Source organism: Bubalus kerabau, chromosome 11 (genome assembly GCF_029407905.1).
Source record: "Bubalus kerabau isolate K-KA32 ecotype Philippines breed swamp buffalo chromosome 11, PCC_UOA_SB_1v2, whole genome shotgun sequence".
NCBI classification, from domain to species: domain Eukaryota; kingdom Metazoa; phylum Chordata; class Mammalia; order Artiodactyla; family Bovidae; genus Bubalus; species Bubalus kerabau.
In genome coordinates, this window is record NC_073634.1 from 55,310,149 (window position 1) to 55,336,157 (window position 26,009).

At 35.3% G+C, this 26,009-nt stretch overlaps 1 non-coding gene across 1 annotated transcript; it reads right to left on the bottom strand.

The window, feature by feature from the left end:
• Window positions 1–12,930: 12,930 nt before the first annotated feature.
• LOC129623896 (U6 spliceosomal RNA) lies at window positions 12,931–13,036 on the bottom strand. Its single transcript, XR_008700650.1, has one exon. It is a non-coding gene; the product is annotated as a U6 spliceosomal RNA (small nuclear RNA).
• Between the last annotated feature and the right edge of the window lie 12,973 nt (window positions 13,037–26,009).

Consider the following 26,009-nt stretch of genomic DNA (forward strand, 5'->3'; position numbering starts at 1 on the left):
AAGAAAACTGAAATTTCTACTTAAAAAATTGGAATGTTGGATTATATTAAAAAAGGATATGTAAAGATGGAACAGCAATAGCTTACCTGCAGACAGGGTGCATGGTAATGACTTAAGTTCTTGATATTAAACTCTAAGGGAGCTCTTATTAACAGATTTTTCAGAGGATAGCATATGCATTACAGAATTGGCTTAAAATCAAGTAATATTAAAGGAGAGGTGTGGAATTGAGGTGTTTATCTTGGGAAAGAGATAATGAAGTTGTAAAAAGTGCAGGAGTTATATGTGGAAGACAGTTTAGGATTTCCATGTGAAAGTGCATATAGCAGAATTAGAAATAGTCTAAAGAAAAGCAAATTTCAGATTTGCATAACCAAAAATGTTAACTATTTAGAACTACCACAGATTGTCATTTCTCATTCTACAAATTCTGCTATATGTCACTTTTAACCTAATAATGTGGAGTTCTAGACAATAGGTGGAAATGACTCATTTGAAACAATATTCAGTGTGTGTTTTTAAAGTGTAATAGGAGTCTTCATAGCAGAGAAGAAAAAAATATTAATTTCTAAGGGAAAAAGTTAGGTGTGAAGAAATACTAATGTAAATAGGTATTGCATTATGAGGCATTAGTGAGGAATCCAGTATTGATGAATACGGAATATTTCCATAAAAACTAAGTTCTATAGGGTCTGTCTAATTCTTTTCCATATGGCTGACCCTAGAACAATGAGTTGCAATATTTTTATACACCATTTTATGAATATATAATGTTATAGTTTATTTTTAATACTAACAAAAAAATCAAACAACATTTCAGAGTTATGGGAAAGTGTATTCTCCCTTTTTCAAGATTTATGCTCACAAATGAAGGAGGTACATATACATGCATATATATTATTTCTCTAGATTTCTCAAGGGATTTTTGGTAATTTTTCCTTAAAGTAGAATTTTGTATATGTGCATGAAAGTGAAATTCACTCAGTCATGTCCATGTCTTTGAAACCCCATGGACCTACCGGGTTCCTCTGTCCATGGAATTCTCCAGGCCAGAATACTCGAGTGGGTAGCCATTCCCTTCTCCAGAGGATCTTCAGGGATATGCATATATGTACACAAATGTATGTATAATTTAGGTTAAATATCATAATTATTATATGCATTATATCTAATGTAGTACATATAATATATACAATATCATATACAACATATATACCAAACACATGTTCTAAATATACAAAATTATATATATATGTATATATATATACACACATACATATATGTACATATATATGTATATACACTTTAAGCCTTATGTGAATGAATGTAGTGGAGAAAATATTTAAAGGAAAAAAGAAAAGGAGAGACAGTAAAACTTAAAAAATCTTGAATACAATATTTTGAAATCCACAAAGAAAAAGCTCATTATAGATTGCTAGGACATCTTACTTTGAAGATGCTAATTTTCTCAGCTGCTTTATAATGATCAACATATCTTATCCTGAATTATAAAGAGTTTCAGTGAATTTGCTATTTGTTCCTGTTGCTGAGTGTCCTGTTCTGAATGTCTACTTGGAAATTTAAAGAAATCAATCACTAAGATAAGAAAAATGCAGCCTTTTTATATACAATTATCTTTGACTATGAGATACAAATGTATACAAAATATATGTGTAGAGATAAATAATGAATTAGCTCTGAGTCTCTCTGAGTTTATTGTGTTAAATTAAGTCTTTTTTTTTTTTTTTTTTTTTTAGTTTTCCCTATTCTATGGTAAACTATTTTCTGGAGATAAAACATTATTGCCTATCCAGAAATATAAATTCCATGATCAGTTCTGACAATATATGGGAGAATTGAGCCATTAGCTAAATTTTCTTATTTGTCTTTTGTCTTTCTTTCTTATTTTTAAATGAAGAGTTTATATTAGAACAGTGGTTTTCAAAATAGTTTATGAAGGTCCTTTGGAGGTCATTGATGGATATGAGAGTTGTCTGAGTGTGGAGGTTTATCTCGTTTTACCCAGATTCATCCTCCTGTATTCATTTTTTTGGAAATCAAAATGTTTTTATTATTATTATTATTTTTTATGTATACTGGATTTTTAAAAATTCTGTTTGATGTGAGATTATTTTTTATACAAATATATTATACCATGAAAAATTATGCTTGTATCACTTTTATAAACATTTAAAACTCCCTGATCCAAAAGCACCACCTCCCTGCCCATGTCTTTTTCTGCTGTTGACACTTGAAATTTTCTGAAAATTGAGAAGGGTTTTAATATCTTTATTGGAATAAATGTGTCATGCAAATTACAAACTTCATCTTTTTTTCTGTAAAATAATTATGTTTTCTCAGATATATTGAATGTTTTTCATCAATGTCTTCTTAACAAAAACAAATTCTGAAATTGCAAAATTATATACATAAATAGCACCTTAGGCAATTGTTTCAGTGCTGTCAACAGTCACCTAATACTTTGTCTTTTCTTTTTTTTTTTCTTGTTAATTAAAAAATGCTTTTCCCAGTTTTATTAAGATACAATTGCAACTATAACATCCTATTTTTCTAAGGTGTAAAACATACTGATTTGATATATGTGAATATGGGGCATGATTACCACAAGAAATTTAGTTGACATCAATCACCTCACATCATTACAATATTTTTCTTGCAGTCAGAACTTCTAAGGTCTACTTTCTGGGACTTCTTTGGTGGTTCAGATGGTAAGGAATCTGCCTGCAGTGCAACTTCCAAATATACACTACAATAATGTTAACTATAGACACCACACTATACCCTACATCACCATAGCATATTTATTTTATAACTGTAATATTTTATATTTTGACTTTTTTCATCCATTTCCTCAACTGCCAAGGCCCCAATTCTGGCAACCACCAATCTGTTCTCTGCTTCTATGAGGTATATTCATTGGTGGTTTTTTGATCCCACATATGGGTGAGGTCATATAGTATTTGTCGTTCTCTACCTGACTTATTTCACATAGCATAACACCCTCAAGGTCATTTTAACTTCATCTTAATTTCAACATTGGCCACTACTTCCAAAATGTTGTTTGTAATAGAAGTTATCCAGTTTCTATATATTGTGTACCCAGAACTTTTGAAAAGGTTTAAGAGCCAGTTTCTTCCCTTTAAATGACTGAATGTCTTCTTTTAGACTAGGTCAGAAATGTACTGGACCACGGTGGGGCCAAGTTGTCAAGCAAGACTTGGTAGTCTGTTGTCTCAGATAATTAGACTTCAGACAAATAAGGACAGGAAAATGTAACTATAGGCAATATAGGAAAGAGAGATGAATTAATTAAAATATTCCCATTCTGAATAACATAACTGAGGAGTAGAAGATAATTTAACATCTTAAAACATAATGAGAAGAAGAGTAAGGAGCATATATTTGAAAATAGAGAGCACACAGAGTTGATGGAACATTCAACCCTGTCTTTGCTCTTTGCATGTAATACCTCATTTAATTCTCCCAAATACCTGAAAGTAAATGTAGCTATCACCATTTCACAGATGAGGCAACCATATATCAAAAGGATTAGACAATCTGTCTTAAGGCATAGCACTTCCAAATCCTCTAACTCTTATTCAAAACCAATTGAGGTATCTTCTTAAGCATATGGCCTTTCTTCTATACCACCTGGATCAAGACATGCAGTGAAATTTTAAAAGTGATGATATTTCAAATGATGGAATTGCAATTCCTGCATTTACATTTTAAGAAATAAATAAGACACATGTTATATAATTAACTATACTAAAGTGTACATTTAAGTGGGTTTTATTATATTCACATTGCAAAATCATTTTCATTATATTATTCCAGAAATTTTCTATTGCATCAGAAAGAAACCCCACTATATTAGGTTTACTTTCTATTTCACCCTTCCTCTAGCCTCAGAAAACCACTAATTTACTTTCTGTTTATTAAATTTGCTTAATCAGAATATCATATATATGCTGCTGCTGCTGCTGCTAAGTCACTTCAGTCGTGTCCGACTCTATGCGACCCCATAGACGGCAGCCCAGCAGTCTCCACTGTCCCTGGGATTCTCCAGGCAAGAACACTAGAGTGGGTTGCCATTTCCTTCTCCGATGCATGAAAGTAAAAAGTGAAAGTGAAGTCGCTCAGTCGTGTCCGACTCTTAACAAGTGTTTGCATGGATGTATGTATGGCAGGATGCAGCTTCTGTGGAAAATTGTCAGTACCTCAAAAAATTAAACACAGCCTTACCGTATGACCCTGAATTTTCAGTCCTAACTATGTATTTCAAAAAACCAAAAAGACAGGTATTAAGAACTCTTACATGAATGTCTATAGTATGAATGATTTTATTCATAAAAGTAAAAGAATGGAACTACTTTCCTGGTGGCTCAGTGGTAAAGAATCTGCCAGACAATTCAGGAGACCTGACTTTGATCCCTGGGTCAGGAAAATCCTCCAGAAAAGGCAATACAATATTGTAAAGTTAAAAAATAAAATAAAATAAAAAGGCAATGGCAACCTACTCCAATATTCTTGCCTAGGAAATCCCATGACAGAGGAGCCTGGTAGGTTAAAGTCCGTGGGGTCTTAAAGGAGTCAGACCTGATTTAGTAACTAAACAATAACAACAAAAGAGCTGACAGAAATTTCCATCAATGGACATATGGCTAAACAAAATAGACTTATCCATATCATAGAATATTATTAAGCCCCCAAAGGGATAAAGTATTGATAAATGCTACAGCATGAATACATCTGAAAACACTATGCTAAATGAAATATTATAACAATAAAAGGATATATATATGTATATATATATATTTATATGCATATGCATATTTTATTTATATATATTTATACACTTATGCATATATGGACTTCTCTGGTGGCTCAGGTTTAATTACAAAGTAAATGAAAGTTTCACTTGATAAAAAGATTTTTCATAATTTTTAGTAAGATAAAATATTAGAATTTGACAACGTAGGCTTTTTTTTTTTTTTTAACAGATAAAGCCTACAGGAAGAAGTATATGATTTAATGTTGCTTTCTAGTCCTGGTGCTGGATGCAACTGTCTGATTACCATATTCCTAAAATATAAACTAAAAATGCTGTAACATATAACAAAAGACCAGTACTACAATTAGATTATATATCTATATAGAGATGATGTGTTTTTGCAAAATAGGGCAGGATAAAAAAGAAATATAAAGAATAAATTCCATCAAACATTACCTCTTTTATTTTCCCTTGGAGAGCATACTCCTTTATGTACACTTTTCTAATAATACAACCACTTAGAATTTAATTCATAAAAGAATTTTAATGTGGTCCTATACATGAATAAAAGTAGTCAATGGAATCAGAATTCTTTTAGGCCCCCAAACCTATGCTATTTGACTCCATTCATCTCCCTTTTTTCTGTATATCCCTCAGTCTCAGACTCCACTGGGTCTGGCCTGATGACAGCACAGTATAATTTCAATTTAGTCAGTTAACATTATAAACTAAAAATAGAAAATCTGTTTATACTATCTCAACTTCCATTTTCCCCTAATTTGTATACTATGAAAAGTGTTGCCCTTACCAGTGACCCAAGAAGAAGGAAAAATGTGAGAGAAATATTCAATATATTTAATAGGGAGACTGGCAACAGTAAAATTTATTTTATACTATGAAACATAGTACCATATATAAGCATTTGGTATTAAATTAGATAGTAAATAATTTTTAAGATGTTTTCAGCACTCAGTTCGATATACCCTTCTATAATTAGTGCACAATATATCTGTCTTAGTCCATAAAATCTAATTTGTGTAAGATGAACAAAAACAAGTTAGAGAAATGCTGATTTTTTCCTCAGTAAGGAAGTTATTTAGAATAAATTGAAATCTTCAGTAATATGAATCAGAGCTTCCCATCACAGAATATGATCCAAAATATATTGCAATGTTATTTCCTGGACTTACAAAAATGATTGTTCAATAATTTATTCTTTTATCTTATGTAATTGAGAGTCTGACAAATGCCGGCACATGGATTAGAGCAATTGATGAGAAATTGCATTTCTCCTGGCATTTCTGGTTTACAATTTAATAGACATAAGGCAATAATTACATACAGGATGGTGGTAAATATTCTGTGAAGTTGTAGAAGGTTCTTACAAAGTGTATAATCATGAAACTAAACCTTACCTGAGATCCAGTGAAAGATTTCCCCAGGAATTCATACTTAAATTCAACTTTGAAGGGGATTAATATTCAAGCTGTATGTGTGCATGCTAAGTTGCTCCAGTCCTGTCCAACTCTGTGTGACCCTATGGACTGTAGCCCACCAGGATCCTCTGTTAATAGGATTCTGCAGTCAAAAATACTGGAGTGGGTTGCCTTGCCCTCCTTCAAGGGATCTTCCCTATCCAGGGATAGAACCTGCATCTCCTGAATCTCCTGCATTGCAGGCAAATTCTTTACTACTGAGCCACTGGGAACATCCCAATATTCAGGCTACAGAGACTATAAAGAAGGCAGTTAACACTTTAGCTAAGACTCATAACACATTATTCACAAAGGTCATCTTCAACTATGTTCTATTTATTTTCCTAATTAACCCATTAAAACATCTATATCTGGGAGAAAAGCACAAAATATAGGTTTGTTTCCTTTGGGGTAGATGGTAGGGAAGGAGGAAAAGAAATTATTATTTCTTAGAAGAGAGAAATTGTTCTATCTTGACTTAGGAATCAAAGTCAATAGCTGGGACCTGATTAGAAGTCTTCAATAGGCTGCACAGGAGACCATCTAAGTTCTATGGAATTCTGGGAGTTAGCAAAGAAGATGGTGCTAGAACATGATCAGTGAAGTTGAGAAGAGACAACGTCTTCTTCAAAATTTCACATAAAGTATGCCTGTGATGCCACCATCCACATAATATGTTTCAGTGAAGGCTTTGAAGTCTCCCTTAATATGGCAATTGATATCATTATGAAGTGGTAAAAGAAAATACCCTTAGCACACTGTTCACTCTATTTTTGATATGTCTAGCACAACCTGGATTTGAGTTATGACAAAATACAGAGTCCGTAAGGGGGTACCTATCCCTGCATACTGTAGCATGTTAAAGTCCTCTTAGAAATTATCCTTTTAAGATCAAATAGACCAAATGTAGGAGAAGGCAATGGCACCCCACTCCAGTACTCTTGCCTGGAAAATCCCATGGCCAGAGGAGCCTGGTGGGCTGCAGTCCATGGGGTCGCTAAGAGTCGGACAAGACTCAGCGACTTCACTTTCACTTTTCACTTTCTTGCACTGGAGAAGGAAATGGCAACCCACTCCAGTGTTCTTGCCTGGAAAATCCCAGGGATGGGGGAGCCTCATGGGCTGCCGTCTATGGGGTCGCACAGAGTCGGACACGACTGAAGCGACTAAGCAGCAGCAGCAGCAGACCAAAGGTATATAATTTAATCCAAATAATCCACTTATTAAGAGGTGTAGAAACATGAATGCACAACTCATAAAAACCACAAGAAACAGGTTTCTTTTTTCACAATATTTTTGGACTATTTGGTAAATTGCAATAGACTAATTCAGCCTAATACACGGGGAGAAGAAAGAATCACAGTATTGGTGAGGGTCCTCAGAATAACAAGAACCGATAAGCGGCTGCTAGTTTGTAGGCTGCGTTTGCAGTAATCTGAAGGCTTAACTGAAGCAGAGGATCTGCCTTTAGGTTAGTTACTTACATAGCTTTTGTCAGAAGGCCTCAATCCTTTTCTAGTTATCAGCAGAGGACTCAGTTTCTTGCCACATAGACTTCTCTACACGACAGCTGACTTTCATTAAACTGAATGATTTGATTTTAAAAAAAATAAAAAAATAAAAAATAAAATAAAATAAAGTGAATGATTTGAGACAGCAAGTGAACAATCAAGATAGAAACCACAACACCTCATACAATCTAATCTCAGAAGTGATACAACATATCCTCTTCCATATGCAACTGGTTATGTGGACTCACTCTGGCACAATGTGGAAGAAACCACACATAAGTGTGAATATCAGAAAGTGATGATCATTGGTGGCCATCCCAGAGGACAGCTAACACAGTAGATGTGAGGCCTTAAACACTTTAGTTTCCTTGTGATATAATTTGTTCATTCATAAAACAGATTAAACAATAACACTGACTCATCAGTTTTAATGAAGTTTATGTAAATGCTATGTAAGAATCCATACTTATATTGTTATATATGTATTTAACACTTGCAAAGAATTATTGTTTCATATAAAAACATAATATTAGACTACATCTAGCCTGAATTTTATAAGTATATTTTATTTATCAATACCCAATAAATATACTATATTATATATTTAAAGTAATTATATGATCAGTTAATTTGAAATAATACTTTTTATAGATATGTTTCTATACCCAACTGAAATCTTTTTATACTATTAACTTCTTTTGGATGGAGCATCATTTTATTAATATTTGCATAGAATTTATTCTGTTGTCTTTCTTTATATCATGACAGCTATTTGTCAAAGAAATGAATGGCTTGGCAAAAAAAATGAATGGAACTTTCTTTATACATGATTTAATATAAATCAGTGCCTCACCAGAAAAGTTTTGATTTTCAGTGTACCAAGGGGATTTAATTTTTTTTTTTCCCTACCCTTATGCAGCAGTCGAAATACAGAGATCCTAAGGATAACCAGAAATGCTTCTGTGTATTCCTGGGCATTAATGGCTCAACATGTAACTCCCTTTCTACTTTGACCATGTTCAGAAATGAGTGAGAGAAATTCAAGAGGCAGGAAGCAGGCAATTGGAGATCAGTTTTACTTGTTACACTGTTGAGGCTGTATGGAGGGCATAACTCAGATCTCATTGAAGGGCTTGCTAACACTGCCTGAATTGAGACTATCTCCCCAAACTAACTAAGTCAAGTGATGTCCCAGGAACCTTAATGCTGGGCTGAGAGTGGGCAAACTTCCTTCTGCAGTAGGAGTCTGGAAGATGGATAAAGAAAGATGCTGAGCCAAAGAGCTCAGTTTCTCTCCTGAACTCACAAAAGCAATGAGTCGTTACTTTCTCCTGAGGAAGAAGAGTAAGGAAAAGTTTTCCCTGTGACTCTAATCAATCTTATCACATGGGAATGTGAAGCCACAAGAAATGAGTTCCTTTCCCCAAAATTTTTGATATCTTTATAAAAATAAATTATATAAGTTCTTTAAAATGGAAAGGACATGAATCAGTTTTTATAAGTCAATTGCTATTATATCACAGTTTCAGAAAATACTCAGAAATGCTACTACAGATGAAAAGTACATTTGTGTATACTTTTCCTTCCTGTTGATAGTGGACTCTAAATTTCTTATTGTAAATGATCTGCCAATTTATTTGACCCAAAAGTTGATTATTTGCTTGATGTGTTTTTCTGTTTCTTTTATTTTGTAATTTTCCCTGCAGTTTTTTTTTTTTCTTTCTGTGAACTTTATATTGTGCCTTTCCCACCTCCATGGTATGCCATCATGAATGTTCCAGAAAATCACTATCTGCTGTGAGACATCTTTATAACTGATATGTGCGATTACCCTTTTTATCAATGTCATGTAGAATTATTAGGCAGTGATATAGAAACACACAGGTGATATCTGTAGAGTTATTTTTTCCAACTGAGACTGTCTTCAAAATTGTTAATAATTTAACAACTTAGGAATAATTTAGCATACTTATAAGCTACTAGATCTTTTAAATATTGCACAAGATACCTTCTGTTTAAATATTTCCCATTACAATTTTCCTTTCCCTTTTCCAAAGGAAAATATTACTAATTTGGAGGGAGAGAGATACATTAAAATAAAATCTTTCTCCTCTCCTTAGATTCCTTTATGTAATTGATTGATTAGGAAAAAATAATTAGTCAATAATGTAAAATGCATGACTATTTCAATCATTGTTTTTAACACTAGCTGTTTTATTAAGGAGATTTTTAAAAATAATTAACTATCTGGGTCTCACTGGATGCTTGATATTGTCAGAACTCATGGATTGCTTCAGATACTCAGGCATGATTTTTAAGTCTGCTTTCAATATAAGGAATATACATCTAAATGCTAATTAACAATAGGGGTTATTGACCTGAAAAAGTCCTATCTTAGTGAAGCATTTAAAAGTTCTTCCAATGTTATTTCCAATTCTTCATCTTTAGCCTTAGAAATAAACTACTAACTACTCTCTCTATAGGTCTCAAAATGTTTTCTTCTAGCTCTTGTGCCAATAAAATTATTTATAGATACCAATCTCTATCTATCCAATCCCATTAGTCATTTAATTCTTAATAATTTTATCCATTTTTCATGGGAATTTCCTTTGTTCTTCTTTGAAGAATACACTTATGGCACATTTAAGTTGCTATTGATTCATCTATACCTTTTGATCTGTTAATAAATAATGTTGGTATATATTCTGTAGTCTGCAGTTACCATCCACAATGATTTTGCTGACAAAGCTCTGTATAGTCAAAACTATGGTATTTTCAGAAGTTGTGTACAGATGTGAGAGTTGGATCATAAAAACAGCTGAGTGCCAAAGAATTGATGCTATAGAGTTGTGGTGCTACAGAAGACACTTGAAAGATCCTTGGACAGCAAGGAGTTCAAGCTGCTCAACCCTAAAGGAAATCAACCCTGAATATTCATTGGAAGGACTGATGCTGAAACTCTAATAGTTTTGTCACCTGCTGCAAAGAGCCAACTCACTGGAAAAGACCCTGATGCTGGGAAAGATTGAAGGCAAAAGGAGAAAAGGCAACAGAGGATGAGATGGTTAGATAGGATTACTGACTCAACAGACATGAACTTGAGCAAACTCTGGGAGAGAGTGGAGGACAAGAACACCTGATGTGTTGTAGTCCATGGGGTCGCAGAGTTGGACACAACTTAGTGACTAGACAACAACAACATATATTCTGTATTTTCACTTATGATTAACGATTTATTTTTCAAAATTATGCTACATAAGGCATGACACACATAAGTCTAAAAGATGAACAATGAGTGAATGAATGAAAGTGAAGTGAAAACCACTCAGTTGTGTCCGACTCTGCAACCCCATGGACTATACAGTCCATGGAATTCTCCAGCCTAGAAAACTGGAATGGGTAGCCTTTCCCTTCTCCAGGGGATCTTCCCAACCCAGGAATCAAACCCTGGTTTCTCTCATTGCAGGCAGATTATTTACCAGCCGAGCCACAAGGGAAGCCCAAGAATACTAGAGTGGGTAGCCTATCCCTTCTCCAGCAGATCTTCTCGACACAGGAATTGAACTGGTGTCTCCTGCATTGCAGGTGGATTCTTTACCAACTGAGCTGTCATAATTAGCAAAATATAAATCCAGATTTCTAACCAGTGATAAATAAATAGAAGATAAATGTACATATTCAAAATAGAGAAGGCAGGATCAAGACAGCAAAGTAAGAGGATCCTGCTCACCTCCTTCCATAGACACACCCAGTGTGTACACTGTAAGAAAACAACTCTTTCTGAGGATACCTGGAAACTAGCAGAATAGCTCTTCTACAATTTAGGAAACAAAAACAAACAAGCACAAAGCATCCAGATGGTTTTAAGCGTGCAAAGATATAATCTACTCAGGACCCACACCCTAGTGGATGACCCACAAGTGAAAGGCAATATCCCAAACACAGATGTCCTTCCTAAGGAGCAAATGCTTTGAGACTCACATTAAGCACTCAAGCCCTGGGGACAAGTACTGGGAAGATGACCTCCCTGGTTTTAAAAACAGCAAGGCTTATATCCAGAAGAGCCAGATGGTTGTAGCAAATCAAGACTTTACTTTTAAAGGGCTAGCACACAACTTCACTTGCTATGCATCTGAGCACAGGGACAGTTCAGATTGAAAAGTGCAGGTGCTGTAGCTGGTCTACCGACTATCCCACCCCACAAAAAGTTCTGGTGCCAGTCACCCCCCACCAAGGTGGCAACACCCAGTGTGCACTGGCTTGTGCCAGTCTCCAGCTCCTACCTTCATATACACCAAAGCAGTGGTCCCCAGTGTACCCTGGGAGGGAAAAAAAAGTCACTCTATGCCTGAATCAGCTCTAGCCCTCCTACCAAAGTCATTAGGTATACACAGTCTGTATAGGGACTTTCCTACACAAGGACACACCTTCCTGGCTGGGAGAGGAACTCTTTTGCCTAATTCATAGAAAGAAATATAGACAGTCAAACAGAATTAGAAGACAAGGGATAAAACTAAAGAATAAGATAAAAATATCAGGGAAAAATCATGAAAAAGAGAAAAATACTTGACTTGATAAAGAGTTTAAAGTGCCAGTCATAAAAACGTCCACTGAACTCTGGAGAAGAATGGAGAAGCGTATTGAAAACTTTCAACAAGGGACCAATGACTGCTGTAGAACCAAATAATTGAAATGAAAACTGCACTAGAGGAAATCAATTGGTGATAAGATAATACAGAAGAATGTGTAAAAAAAAAAAAACCTGGAAAATAAAACAGTCTAAATTACCCAGAACAGTTTAAATTAAAATATCAAAATGAGAAAAAGATTTTTTAAAAAATAGAATAGTTTAAGTCTTTGTTTGTATGTTTCTTTCAATCCATTCAGCAACTCTATGTCTTTGATTTGAGCATTTATTCAGTTACATTTAAAGTAATTATTAATAGGCCTGTACATATTGCCATTGTGTAACTTGCTTTCTTGTGGTTTTATAATTTATTTCTTGTTCCTTTCTTCTTTTTTGTACTCTCCTCCCTTGTGATTTGATAACTAGCTTTAGTATTTATACTTTATTTGGATTCCTTTCTCTTTTGTATCTGTGTATCTGTTACAGACTTTTGGTTTCTAATTATCATGAGGTTTATAAATAAAACATATGGAATGCTTCACAGATTTGCCAGTTATCCTTGCACAGAGGCCATGTTTATCTTCTCTTTACCATTTCAATTCAGTAAATGTTCTGTGGAATCTAGCACTGTAGGGTTTGCTTATGTTAATTTTGAGTGAATAACGTGAGACTTAAAACAGTATGAGTTAGTGAACTGTTTCTATTTCAAAGTCACCACTTTAAGATTTAGTGTTTTGAGAAGACAATAACTATGTATTTTTGGTCAGATCTTGGTTACATTGTGTAATAACTGAGCTGATTTGTGTGTAAAATAAGAACCTATGGAGTGAGAGAAATATTTGTAAATATATCTGATAAAGTGTTAATATTCAAAATATGTAAGACAGTTACATAACTCAACAACAAAAACAATTTGGCTTTAAAATGGTCAAAGTATATGAAGAGATAATGTTCAAAGAAGACATCTAGAACACGTAAAGATACTCATTTCTAATCATAAGGGAAATGTAGATCAAAACCTCACATCTGTTAGGATGGCTATTATCAAAAAGACAAGAAATATTAAATGTTGCCAATAATTTGGAAAAGAGGAAACTGTGATACAGTTTATTCCTGGCAGAAATGTAAATTTGTATTTTCACTATGAAATACAAGATGGATGATGGCCAAAGTATTAAAAAAAAAACAAAACTATCATATGATCTAGCAGTTCCACCTTTGAGTATTTATTCAAAGGAAATGAATTTACTCTCCTATAGGTATAGATGCATCCCCATGTTGATTCCAGCATCATTCATAGTGACCAAACATTAAACAAATCTAAACAACCTATGTCTACTGGTGTATGACGGAGAAGGCAATGGCACCCCACTCCAGTACTCTTGCCTGGAAAATCCCATGGATGGAGGAGCCTGGTAGCCCGCAGTCCATGGGATAGCTAAGAGTCGGACACGACTGAGCGACTTCACTTTCACTTTTCACTTTCATGCATTGGAGAAGGAAATGGCAACCCACTCCAGTGTTCTTGCCTGGAGAATCCCAGGGATGGGGGAGCCTGGAGGGCTGCCGTCAATGGGGTCACACAGAGTAGGACATGACTGAAGTGACTTAGCAGCAACTGGTGTATGAATGGAAAAATAAAATATGAAATATATGTATATATGATGGAATATTTTTCTGCCATAAAAAGAAGAAAATCTTGCCATTTGGGGGGTGGAAAACATGAATGGGTCTTCAGACACTATGCTAAGTGAATCTAGTCAGTCAGAGAATGATGAATACTATATGATCTCACTTCTTTATGAAATCTAAAAACATCAAACTCATAGAAATAGAGTAGAATGGTGATTGCCAAAGGCTGAGGGGTGGAGGAAATGAGGAGATGACAGCTTAGATAGAAATACAAAGGCCAAAAGGCCATAGATTTAATATTTGATATGTATTTGATTTACTACTTTCTGATAATTCTCATTAAAACTTTTCATTTTTATTTAGCCACTCAGATAGTAAGATGATTGAGAAATATTTAAAAATATATTCTAACATATTCCACTCCCCCTAGGGCATTTTATCATAGGAAGAGATAAAAGTTAATCAAAAGTATCACAGGTTAAGGGTTTCCCTGGTAGCTCAGCTGGTAAAGAATCTGCCTGCAAGGAAGATCCCCTGGAGAAGGGATCAGCTACTCACTCCAGTATTCTTGGGCTTTCCCTGGTGGCTCAGATGGTAACGACTCCGCCTGCAATGCAGGAGACCTCAGTTCAATCCCTGGGTTGGGAAGATTCCCTGGAGGAGGGCATGGCAACTCACTCCAGCATTATTGCCTGAAGAACCCCATGGACAGAGGAGCTTGGCTGGCTACAATCCATTGGATCCCAAAGTGTTGGTCACAACTGAGTGACTAAGCACAACACAGCACATGACAAATTGAAGTTTCAGGAATGTTTAATAAAATACATAATGCAAAATGGAATCAGTTATAACTACTAATTTCACAATTATTTTACCATAACTCAAGGATTTTCAAAGTATTCAAAGTTTTTTTATTTCATGTCACTGAACATCTTTTTATAGAATATCTGCTAAGCATAAAATCCTACTCTAGAAATATAATGAATGTGACTCTGTCAACATTCAAGGAATTTAGTAGAGGAATATTAGTATGTAAACTGACAACTGTAAGCACAGCATGGTGGTATCTGGGATTTCAGAAAGACTGGGTTTTTCTGGAAAGGAAAGAGTATAGCAGCATTCGCAGAGGAGAAAGAGAATGTCAGAGGTGATTCAGAATTTTTCATGAAAGTAAAGTTCAGAGTAGAAGGCAAGTTAGAATCCTTCATTTAAAAAAAATCAGAGCAATGAGTTAATTGCTAAGTTCATGTAACTAGCATTCTCTTTGTACAAAAGGTTCAGCTGTATTCTGTCAATCAAAAGGAAGTAGTGGGGAAAGGGCATTCTGGGTAAAGAGAATAATCCAAGTTAAAGTGGAGGCAAATAAAATTTGCAAAGAAAGAAAAGTGCTGCTGTTAAATAAAAACGGCTTAGTGAAAACTTTGGAATTAAGGAAAACAAAGTCTTCACATATTTGGCCTCCAAATGTATGTGTGTGTGTGCGCATGTGTGTGTGTGTGTGTGTGTGTATTTTGCCTGTACCTATAATAGAGGAACAGAAGTGTCTTTGCAATCACCATTCAGTACTCCAAATTTATAAATTTATATAAGATATTTCAGAGATTTATATACGTTTCTTCAAATAGAGTGAAAAATGTGTTATGACTTTTGGCATAATGTATTTTATTTCTAAACAACTTTATTGTTGAGGTATTATTGACATACAAAAACTTTCATATTTCATGTATATAACAGGAAAAAATTCAAGATAACATACATTCATGAAATCATGACCACAATCTATGCCCCGAATATATCCATCACTTCTAAGTTTCCTAGAGCACTCTTTATTTATTGTATTTTGTGATAAGATTATAACATCTAACATAAATATACATTCTTATCAAAAGTTTGTGTACAATATTTAAATGCTAAGATTTATATTAATTTATATCATTTCACTGAATACACAAAAATTGTATTAGAACATAGAAGCTGTTAACAAATTTTCTAGTAAAACAGAGGAAATGTTTCTATAGCCCAGAATTTTTATTAAGAAAAATTCAAAATAGAAAAATAAGACTCAGACATTCCTGTTAATAGCTCTAAGTAAAAGAATTTGCTCACTCCAAATAAATTCTTGTGAATGAAATTCTTCTTAAGTGTTAAAAGGTGTTTATTTGGTTTCTTGTATCAAATGTTAGTGTAAAAGAGTGAAAGGATTAAAATATTATCTTTTTGCTTACATACCATTGTCTTTTTTATTTCAATTTCTTTATTCCCCTATTCTTTTATTGTGTCTGTTTTTCTCTATTCTTCTTTATTTTCCTCAATGCCCTTTAAACCTCCTATAGTTCTCTGTTTTTCTAGTATTTCTACTCACTTAGTTTTTAATTTGGAAATGTTTTATCTAGTGCGTTTCTGAATTTTTTGTTTCATTTCACACTTGCCTATTATCCAGCTCATACATACCATTTGTATCCAATATCTTTTTTTTTTCTATTTTATGTTGCTTTTTGAAATTTTTGCTTACTTTTCTAAATTTTGAATATATTTTGAAATACTAAGTTACTATTATTTCATGTTTGTAGATACTTCCTTCCCTGTTATAGTTTATTGACAGAAATTATATTTTCATCTGTTTTCTCACCTTAGTCTATTGTATCTAATGTGAGTCCTACTCTGGGCAGTGTTCTGCTATTAATACATACTATGCTGTTTGCTTCTTAAAAGGAATATGTTCTGAAGATTTCTGAGAAATGTACACACTTAGACTCACCCTGACCTTTTGAATGATCCGATCAGCTAGAGCAAGACAGTTTACCTGTAGGGTTAAATAATTTCTAATGGAATATATATTGACTTGGATTGAATTGTTTATTTATATAAATTATTAAAAAAACATTAAAATGTGATGTATAGTGCTTAGAAAGTATGCATGTAGTCTAGCATTAAAAATTTATGTGAGCACACTAGGGTGTTTGTGGGTTTTTTTTTTTTTTTAATACTTCCCTTTAGGATATAGTTTGACAAGTGAAAAATTGTGAAAGTGTTATCCATTCAGTCCTGTCCGACTCTTTGTGACCCCATAGACTGTAGCCTGCCAGTCTCCTCTGTCCATGGCATTCTCCAGGCACGAATACTGGAGTGGGTTGCCATTTCCTCCTTCAGGGGATCTTCCCAACCCAGAGATTGAACCAGGGTCTCTCACTTTGCAGGCAGATTCTTTACTGTCTAAGCCAGAGTCTGACATGCTGGAATGTATTACAGTCACAGTTGTAAGCCTGATATCTGGAGATATGCATGCAGCATAGAGTACTACAATCTTCTTTTACTTGTATGTTCTAAAATATTTATGGTATCAAAAAATAATCCCTGAAATATGCATTGCTTCTAGCTAAACCAGAATTAAATGGATACTATTTCATTAAGCATCAAATAACTAAATGTTTTCTCTTCAAAAATGAAGCATTGCACTAAGTAGATGGGTGATGTTTGCAGATAAGGTATTAAAAGTCATAATGGCAACTGGAAATGACAACAGGAAGTTGTCATTGGAAGTTTAGATAGAAATAAAAGATAAAAGTTTCTCTCAATGAAACTGCAACATATTTGAGTAGGCAGCATCCTATCCTGTGCATTTCATAGAGTGCACTTAGGGTACACTCTATTTAATAGAAAATAAATTAGGATATACAGGAGAGTGGAGAAAGGAAATGGCAAGCCACTCCAGTACTCTTGCCTGGAAAATCCCATGGATGGAGGAGCCTGGTAGGCTACAGTGCATGGGGTCACAAAGATTCAGACAGGACTGAGCAACTTCACTTTCACTTTTTACTTTCATGCACTGGAAAAGGAAATGGCAACCCACTCCAGTGTTCTTGCCTGGAGTCCCAGGGATGGGGGAGCCTGGTGGGCTGCAGTCTACGGGGTCACACAGAGTCGGACAGGACTGAAGCAACTTAGTGGCAGCAGCAGCAGCAGAGTCAACGAGGTTGCTTGAGATGTTGGGAAATAAGGAATTTAAGCATATGAAATGGAGATATAAATGGCATGCAAGTTGTTAGAAAAGGAATACAAGTGTGGAATGACAAATACCAGACTTTATTTTAAAGATGATGAGTAGAACATTCATTTTTTTTTCTTCTATTTACTCTCTTGATTAATCATGGCAGTAGATTTCTGTTCTGTATGTGCAAAAGGAATGGAGAAAGTGGGAATATGGTTATGACTAGTCAAGTAGCCTTAATTTCAAGGGTGTGAAGATCCGTATTATTCATATGTAAGAATTCTGGAGTAGGACCTAGAAGACCAAATAAATTCTAATCTATGTTAAAAGTAAAAGTAATGAGTTTTTACAATGCAAGGTATGTCTGCTCAACTTTATTTTTTTTATTTTAATTTTTTTATTATTTTATTTTATTTTTTAACTTTACAATATTGTATTGGTTTTGCCACAGCCCTACTTTAAAACAAAGGGCATCATACTATAGAAAGTTAGGCTAGACAAAGTATTTACTCCAAATGCATATATCTCAGACTACAATATAACTGTAATGTTAGATATTTTATCGTTTTAACCTGTGTTTGATGTGTTCCTTACAGACTAAGGGGACACTTCATGAGCAAGTGCTTTTCAATACTCTTTCTCACTTAACATTAAATTACTTTTTTTTGCTCTCAATGACTGGCATATTCTCAGATTGTGAGACAATGGGAAATTTAGGTCAAAGTAATAGTTGTTTATTGAGTTGTAATGATTGACTTGAAATAAAAGTTGAAATTAATTCTGATTGTGCAATGTCAAAAGATTAGCCTAAAAAATGTCCATGTTTTATTTTTGTTGAAAAAAAGGTGTGTATTGAAGAAAACAATTAAAAACAATCATACTTTAGGTAGCTTTTTAACAAAGTAGTTAGAAAAAATAAATAAACTAGATTTCAGGCAATGCTCTGTTTTATAGAAATAACTTTCACAACCCCGAATACATTTTATTTAAAATAGAATAAAAGAACAAGAGAATTTTGGTAATAGACACTGAAATTTTATGATTGAATTTTCATCAAAATGATGTAAGAAATTTTACAGAAACAGTGAAAGGGAGAGAAATACACTAATTTCTATTTTTAAAAAGCTTGAGAACATAGTCAACATATATGCAGAAGATGTTTATTATAAAAATGAAAAAATAATTTTCTTTATCATATTAATGGGATACCACCTGTCTGCAAATATTCTAAGCAGATATACACACAAGCACAGATTAAATCATGTATAAAAAGTCCAGTGGTATTTAAGAGAGTGAGGCATCTACATGCAAGTAAAAATGGATTTCAACTCTATCTCTATTACCATTCTACTGGATGACTAAGATTCTTCAGATATATAAGAGAGAAAGAAGGGCATATACTCTAATTAGTTACCATTTCATTAAAGAAAGAGTTTTGTAGTGAAAATGAAAGTCACTCAGTCGTGTCTGACTCTTTGTGACCCTATGAACTATACAGTCCATGAAATTCTCCAGGCCAGGATACTGGAGTAGGTAACCTTTTCCTTATCGAGCAGATCTTCCCAACCCAGTGGTGAGTTCATATTAATAGAAGATTGACTTTATATTTATGGCATGGATTTGAAAAATCATCATATATTATTAGCTGTGCCATCTTAGGCAAGTTATTCAATTTCTCTTTGCCTATTTCTGGAAGAAGGATAATTATGATGCTTATTTAAAATATTGTTATTGAAATAGGATTGGTTTAGATAAGTTATATTAAAGCTTTGGAACCCCAAGAAGCAAATAGTAAATTCTCAGCATATTATTGGTTATTTTTACTTAATCTGAATTATCCTCTGTGAGATAATGGAAACTGTATATACTGGTCTCTACTCCCAGTTCCTGTTGCATGGCTTCCTAAACCCTTATAAATCTCTAATGATAAGAACACTTGGAGAATCTTCTGTTTTAATGAGTTGATTCAGCATGGAATCCTGGATGGCTCTGATTACACAAGGACAGAAGTTCCTGTGCTAAGGACCCTGCCATATCTTGCCCTTTGTATTAGTTCATCTGGTTATTCACCTTCATCATTTAGCATATCTTTTAATAAACTGATAAACACGAGTGTTTCCATGATCCTTGAAAATGTTCTAGCAAATTAACTGAACCCAAAGAAAGACTTACTGGAACCTCCCACTGCAGATGGCTGATGAGAACCTGGGCTTGAGACTGACCTCTGAATTGCTAGGGGGGACAAAGAGGAAAGGCTTGTGAGACTGAGCCCTTAGTTCATGGGATCTGATGCTTTCTCAGGGTAGAGTGGAGAAGGCAATGGCACCCCACTCCAGTACTCTTGCCTGGAAAATCCCATGGATGGAGGAGCCTGGTAGGCTGCAGTCCATGGGGTCTCTAGAAGTCTCACATGACCTAGTGGCTTCACTTTCACTTTTCACTTTCATGCATTGGAGAAGGAAATGGCAACCCACTCCAGTGTTTTTGCCTGGAGAATCCCAGGGACGGGGGAGCCTGGTGGGCTGCCATCTCTGGGGTTGCACAGAGTCGACTTAGCAGCAGGGTAGAGCATGTAAGAATTGAGTTAAATTTCAGGACATGCAACTGGTGTCACAAAGAACTGTTTGGTGTGATGAAAAACCTTCACACATCTGGTGATCAGAAGTGTTAAAAGTTAAATGTTTTGTGTGAGTATAATAGTAAAAGAAACTCATAGGGAAGAAATACATAATAAGGAAGAATTGGGCTTTTCTCTATACAGAAATAAAAAAAGTGTAGGCTTTTCCTTTACATCTGCCTTTTCTAGTCTCTATTTTGATGTGTCTCTTATGCTTATCATTATCCTCCTGGAAACTTTTTCCCACAGTCCTAAATTGTGTTGCATTTTCCTCTTTCCACTTCAAGAAACACACCCTATGGTGTTTTGTATTGATACTAATATAACATGTTGATTTATTTGTCTCCCTCTCTAGGTCATGAGTTTCTTGGGAGCCAAACTACATACCATTCTTCTTTATATCATTTAGACTTCCATCTGTGTCTCAAAGAAGCATGGCTTAAATAAATTGATTGGGTATAGGATACAATGTATTACATTTCAGAATAGAGTTTATTTTGTTTAAATCCTTCATATCTTCCTTATAAGAGATGCAGGTTCAGTCCCAGGTTGGGAAGATCTCCTGGAGGAGGGCACAATAACCCCCTCCAGTATTCTTGCCTGTAGAATCTCCATGAACCAAGGAGTCTGACAGGTTCAAAGTGTCCCTAAGTAACAGACACAACTGAAGCTACTGAGTACAGAACAGCACATCTCCCTTCTACATAGAAACTATTTGTCCTTAAGATAAGATTTTTTTTTTTCACTCTGCTACAATAAAATGGCATGCAATGTGTTGCTTTCATAAATAACCAGAAGGCAAGTCAGCCATGTCAAGTATATATGAAAACAATCAGCCACACAGAGGATTGCTAGTTCACTGGTGGTGACTTAAAACTTCATAGTATGAATGGAGTTTACAGTTTATCAGAAAGGCCTGAATGCTTTGCAGAATTGCTTTCCATTTTTTTATGTGATGTTTTTCCATGTAGTTCAACTCATTGCCTCCTACCAATTTCAGGACAGAGGTTATTTCACTAGAGTTTTGTATAATCCTTATTCAAAGATTTCTTCTCTTTTTAATTTCAAATGAAGTTAAGTCTTCTGCCTTCAGCTTCTTTTGCTTTAAGTAATAAACATCGGAATTGAGCAAGCATCATTTAATCAGCATGTTTATAATGGTACCTGCAGTTGCTGATAAGTTATTGCATCATTCCTAACCAGATAATAGCCCAAACTTACAGAAAAATGAGTCAAATGTAGCCTAATTTTTAGATTCAGAAACTCAGGAGAAGTAACTTGTCTGTATCAGTGAGAGAGGTAGAATTGAAATTCAGATCCTTTATTCAACATTCAGTTCAGTTCAGTTCAGTCGCTCAGTCATGTCCGACTCTTTGCGACCCCATGAACCACAGCACGCTAGGCCTCCATGTCCATCACCAACTGCTGGAGTTCACCCAAACCCATGTCCATTGAGTCGGTGGGGCCATCGAACCATCTCATCCTCTGTCATCATCTTCTCTTCCTTCCCTCAATCTTCCCAAGCATCAGGTTCTTTTCCAATGAGTCAGCTCTTCTCATCAGGTGGCCAAAGTATTGGAGTTTCAGCTACAATATCAGTTCTTCCAATGAACACCCAGGACTGATCTCCTTTAGAATGGACTGGTTGGATCTCCTTACAGTCCAAGGGACTCTCAAGAGTCTTCTCCAACACCACAGTTCAAAAGCATCAATTCTTCAGCGCTCAGCTTTCTTTAGAATCCAACTCTCACATCCACACATGACCACTGGAAAAACCATAGCCTTGACTAGATGGACCTTTGTTGACAAAGTAATGTCTGTGCTTTTCAATATACTGTCTAGGTTGGTCATAACTTTCCTTCCAAGGAGTAAGCATCTTTTAAGTTCATGGCTGCAGTCACCATCTGCAGGGATTCTGGAGCCCAGAAAAATAAGTCAGCCACTGTTTCCACTGTTTCCCCATCTATTTCCCATGAAGTGAGGGGACCAGTTGCCATGATCTTAGCTTTCCAAATGTTGAGCTTTAAGCCAACTTTTTAACTCTCCTCTGTCACTTTCCTCAAGAGGCTCTTTAGTTCTTCTTCACTTTCTGCCATAAGGGTGCTGTCATCTGCATATCTGAGGTTATTGATATTTCTCTCAGCAATCTTGATTCCAGCTTGTGCTTCCTCCAGCCCAGCATTTCTCATTATGTACTCTGCAAATATGTTAAATAAGCAGGGTGACAATATACAGCCTTGACATCCTTCTTTTCCTATTTGGAACCAGTCTAAGTGTTGCTTCCTGACCTGCATACAGGTTTCTCAAGAAGCAGGTCAGGTGGTCTCGTATTCCCATCTCTTTCAGAATTTTCCACAGTTTATTGTGATCCACACAGTTAAAGGCTTTGGCATAGTCAATAAAGCAGAAGTAGACGTTTTTCTGGAACTCTCTTGCTTTTTCGACGATCCAGCAGATGTTAGCAATTTGATCTCTGGTTCCTCTGCCTTTTCTAAAACCAGCTTGAACATCTGGAAGTTCACAGTTCACATATTGCTGAGGCCTGGCTTGGGGAATTTTGAGCATTACTTTACTAGCGTGTGAGATGAGTGAAATTTGCAGTAGTCTGAGCATTCTTTGGCATTGCCTTTCTTTGGGATTGGAATGAAAACTGACCTTTTCTAGTCCTGTGGTCACTGTTGGTTTTTCCAAATTTGCTGGCATATTGAGTGTAGTACTTTCACAGCATCATCTTTCATCATTTGAAATACCTCAACTGGATTCCTTCATCTTCATTAGCTTTGTTCATAGTGATGTGTCCTAAGGCCCACTTGACTTCACATTCCAGGATTCAACATTTGCCTATTGACACTTGAGATAACAATAATAAATATGGTAAGATTACTATTTTGGGGAACCTATGATGTGAGAAGAAGTTAGAAAGTTTAACAGGACTATGGGAACAGAAAATAAGCTAATACTCATCCACAATGTGTAAGATCTGGAAAGGTCTCATAAAAGGTGGTTTTTTGGTTGTTCTGGAAGGATAAGTAGTGGTTGCACGCATATGTGCTTAGTCACTCAGTTGTGTTCTGCTCTGAGACTCCATGTAGGCCCCCAGGCTCCTCTATTTGATGGCGAAAAAGAGAAATTAATTCAGGCGAAGAATAACATATTTGCCAAATCAAGATAGATCAGTATTTATATTAAAATGTGGAAATTATATCTTGAGTTGCCTTAAAAACCTATGTGTCACCTTCAGCCAATATAGTGTGCTTCATGAAGTACAATGTTTTGGAAATTTTCCTGACATTTCTTCACCTGAAGTTGAAGTTCATGCACATTAAAATACATTTTTGGAGGGTAGGCTTCCACACTGTTTTTGCCTAGATACCTTGAACATAGGGATTTTCTAATTTTTCTCTAGAGAACTGATATTCAGGAAATGTTTTATATTACCTGGTTGTTATCTGTATCTTTATCCTCGCTTTATTGCTTTCAGCTCTTTATTTGGATTTGACCCATTTTTCCTCATATATTAATTATCTTATTCTCTAAATGATTTTCTATATTCCACTTTGGACAACCTAAAACACCACATGCCTTCTTCCTGCTGCTGCTACTAAGTCGCTTCAGTCGTGTCCGACTCTGTGAGACCCCATAGATGGCCTCCAACCAGGCTCCTCTGTCCCTGGGATTCTCCAGGCAAGAACACTGGAGTGGGTTGTCATTTCCTTCTCCAATGCATGAAAGTGAAAAATGAAAGTGAAGTCGCTCAGTTGTGTCTGACTCTTCGTGACCCCATGGACTGCAGCATATCAGGCTCCTCCACCCATGGGATTTTCCATGCAAGAGTACTGGAGTGGGGTGCCATTGCCTTCTCTGTGCCTTCTTCCTACTTCAAAACAAAATTCTATCCTCATAGCACTGGACACAGAAGCAAGGCAGCTGTATAACTCTTCTTCTCCCTTCCATGTTCTAAATTAGAATTCCTCATTTCTTAATTATTTTATTAAATTTAAGATATACTCTATATAGGTCACATAGTTTTTATTCTTTATAATGATTTTATTCATTATTCAAGGGCTCCCTTTCTATATACTGAGGAGTCTTTCATCTAACCCAATATTTTTTTTAATTCTTTATTTTGTTATAATTCTTGGGAACACACTGACCTTGGCAGAAAGTCATCAAATAATCTAATTATTATTTTATAATTTATTTTATAATTTATTTCCTAGGTTTTCTAAGTTCAAATAATGTTCACATACTTTACCCTTGATCACAAATTTTGAATGGATTCCAAGCCAGGAAGACCTAAATTATTAAAAGTATTTCTTCATCTCTCAAAATGATGATAAGAAAGCTCAAGTTGTGCTAGTTATATCACAGAAAACAGACTACAACATCATACATTCCTGTTGATAAAGACATGATCCTACCTTTGTGAGGTAGGAACTTGGAGAACATGGATTTCTTGGGATCTACATCAACTCCTGCTGAATAGAATGTGGGACCCAGAGGGATGGAATGGGGAGGGAGGAGGGAGGAGGGTTCAGGATGGGGAACACATGTATACCTGTGGCGGATTCATTTTGATATTTGGCAAAACTAATACAGTTATGTAAAGTTTAAAAATAAAATAAAATTAAAAAAAAAAAAAAAAAAAGAAGAATGTGGATGCCAGAGAAGAGGCATTCTAATTTGGACAAGCAAAGTTCTGATTTGTGTGTGTGTGTGTGTTCAAATGGAAGAAAGAAGAGTGGATAGGATTGATTTTAACTGCAGTGTGTAGAATATTTGGATTTCATTTTACTTTCTGCAAACAGAGATTTATCGGAAATGAATGCAGTCACTAGATATCAAGAAATAATTTTGGACTGTGAGAATAACTGCCACACATCAGAAAAGATCTGCAAGAGCCTAGACTTTGCACATTTTATAGAGCTGCCGTGTTAGCCAGTCCTAAACTGTCTGAACTGAAAGGTCTAGAAATATTTATGAGATGAACTTACATTATTTAAAAGACATTGTTATTTTGATGTTTCTTGTTTCGTGCAGCCATCAGTTCAGTTCAGTTCAGTTCAGTATCTCAGTCATGTCCGACTCTTTGTGACCCCATGGACTGCAGCATGCCAGGCCCCCCTGTCCATCATCAGCTCCTGGAGTTTACTCAAACTCATGGCCTTAAGTCAGTGATGCCATCAAACCATCTCATCCTCTGTCGTCCCCTTCTCCTGTCACCTTCAATCTTTCCCAGCATCAAGGTCTTTTCCAGTGAGTCAGTTCTTCGCATCAGGTTGCCAAAGTATTGGAGTTTCAGCTTCAGCATCAGTCCTTCCAATGAACATTCAGGACTGGTCTCCTTTAGGATAGACTGGTTGG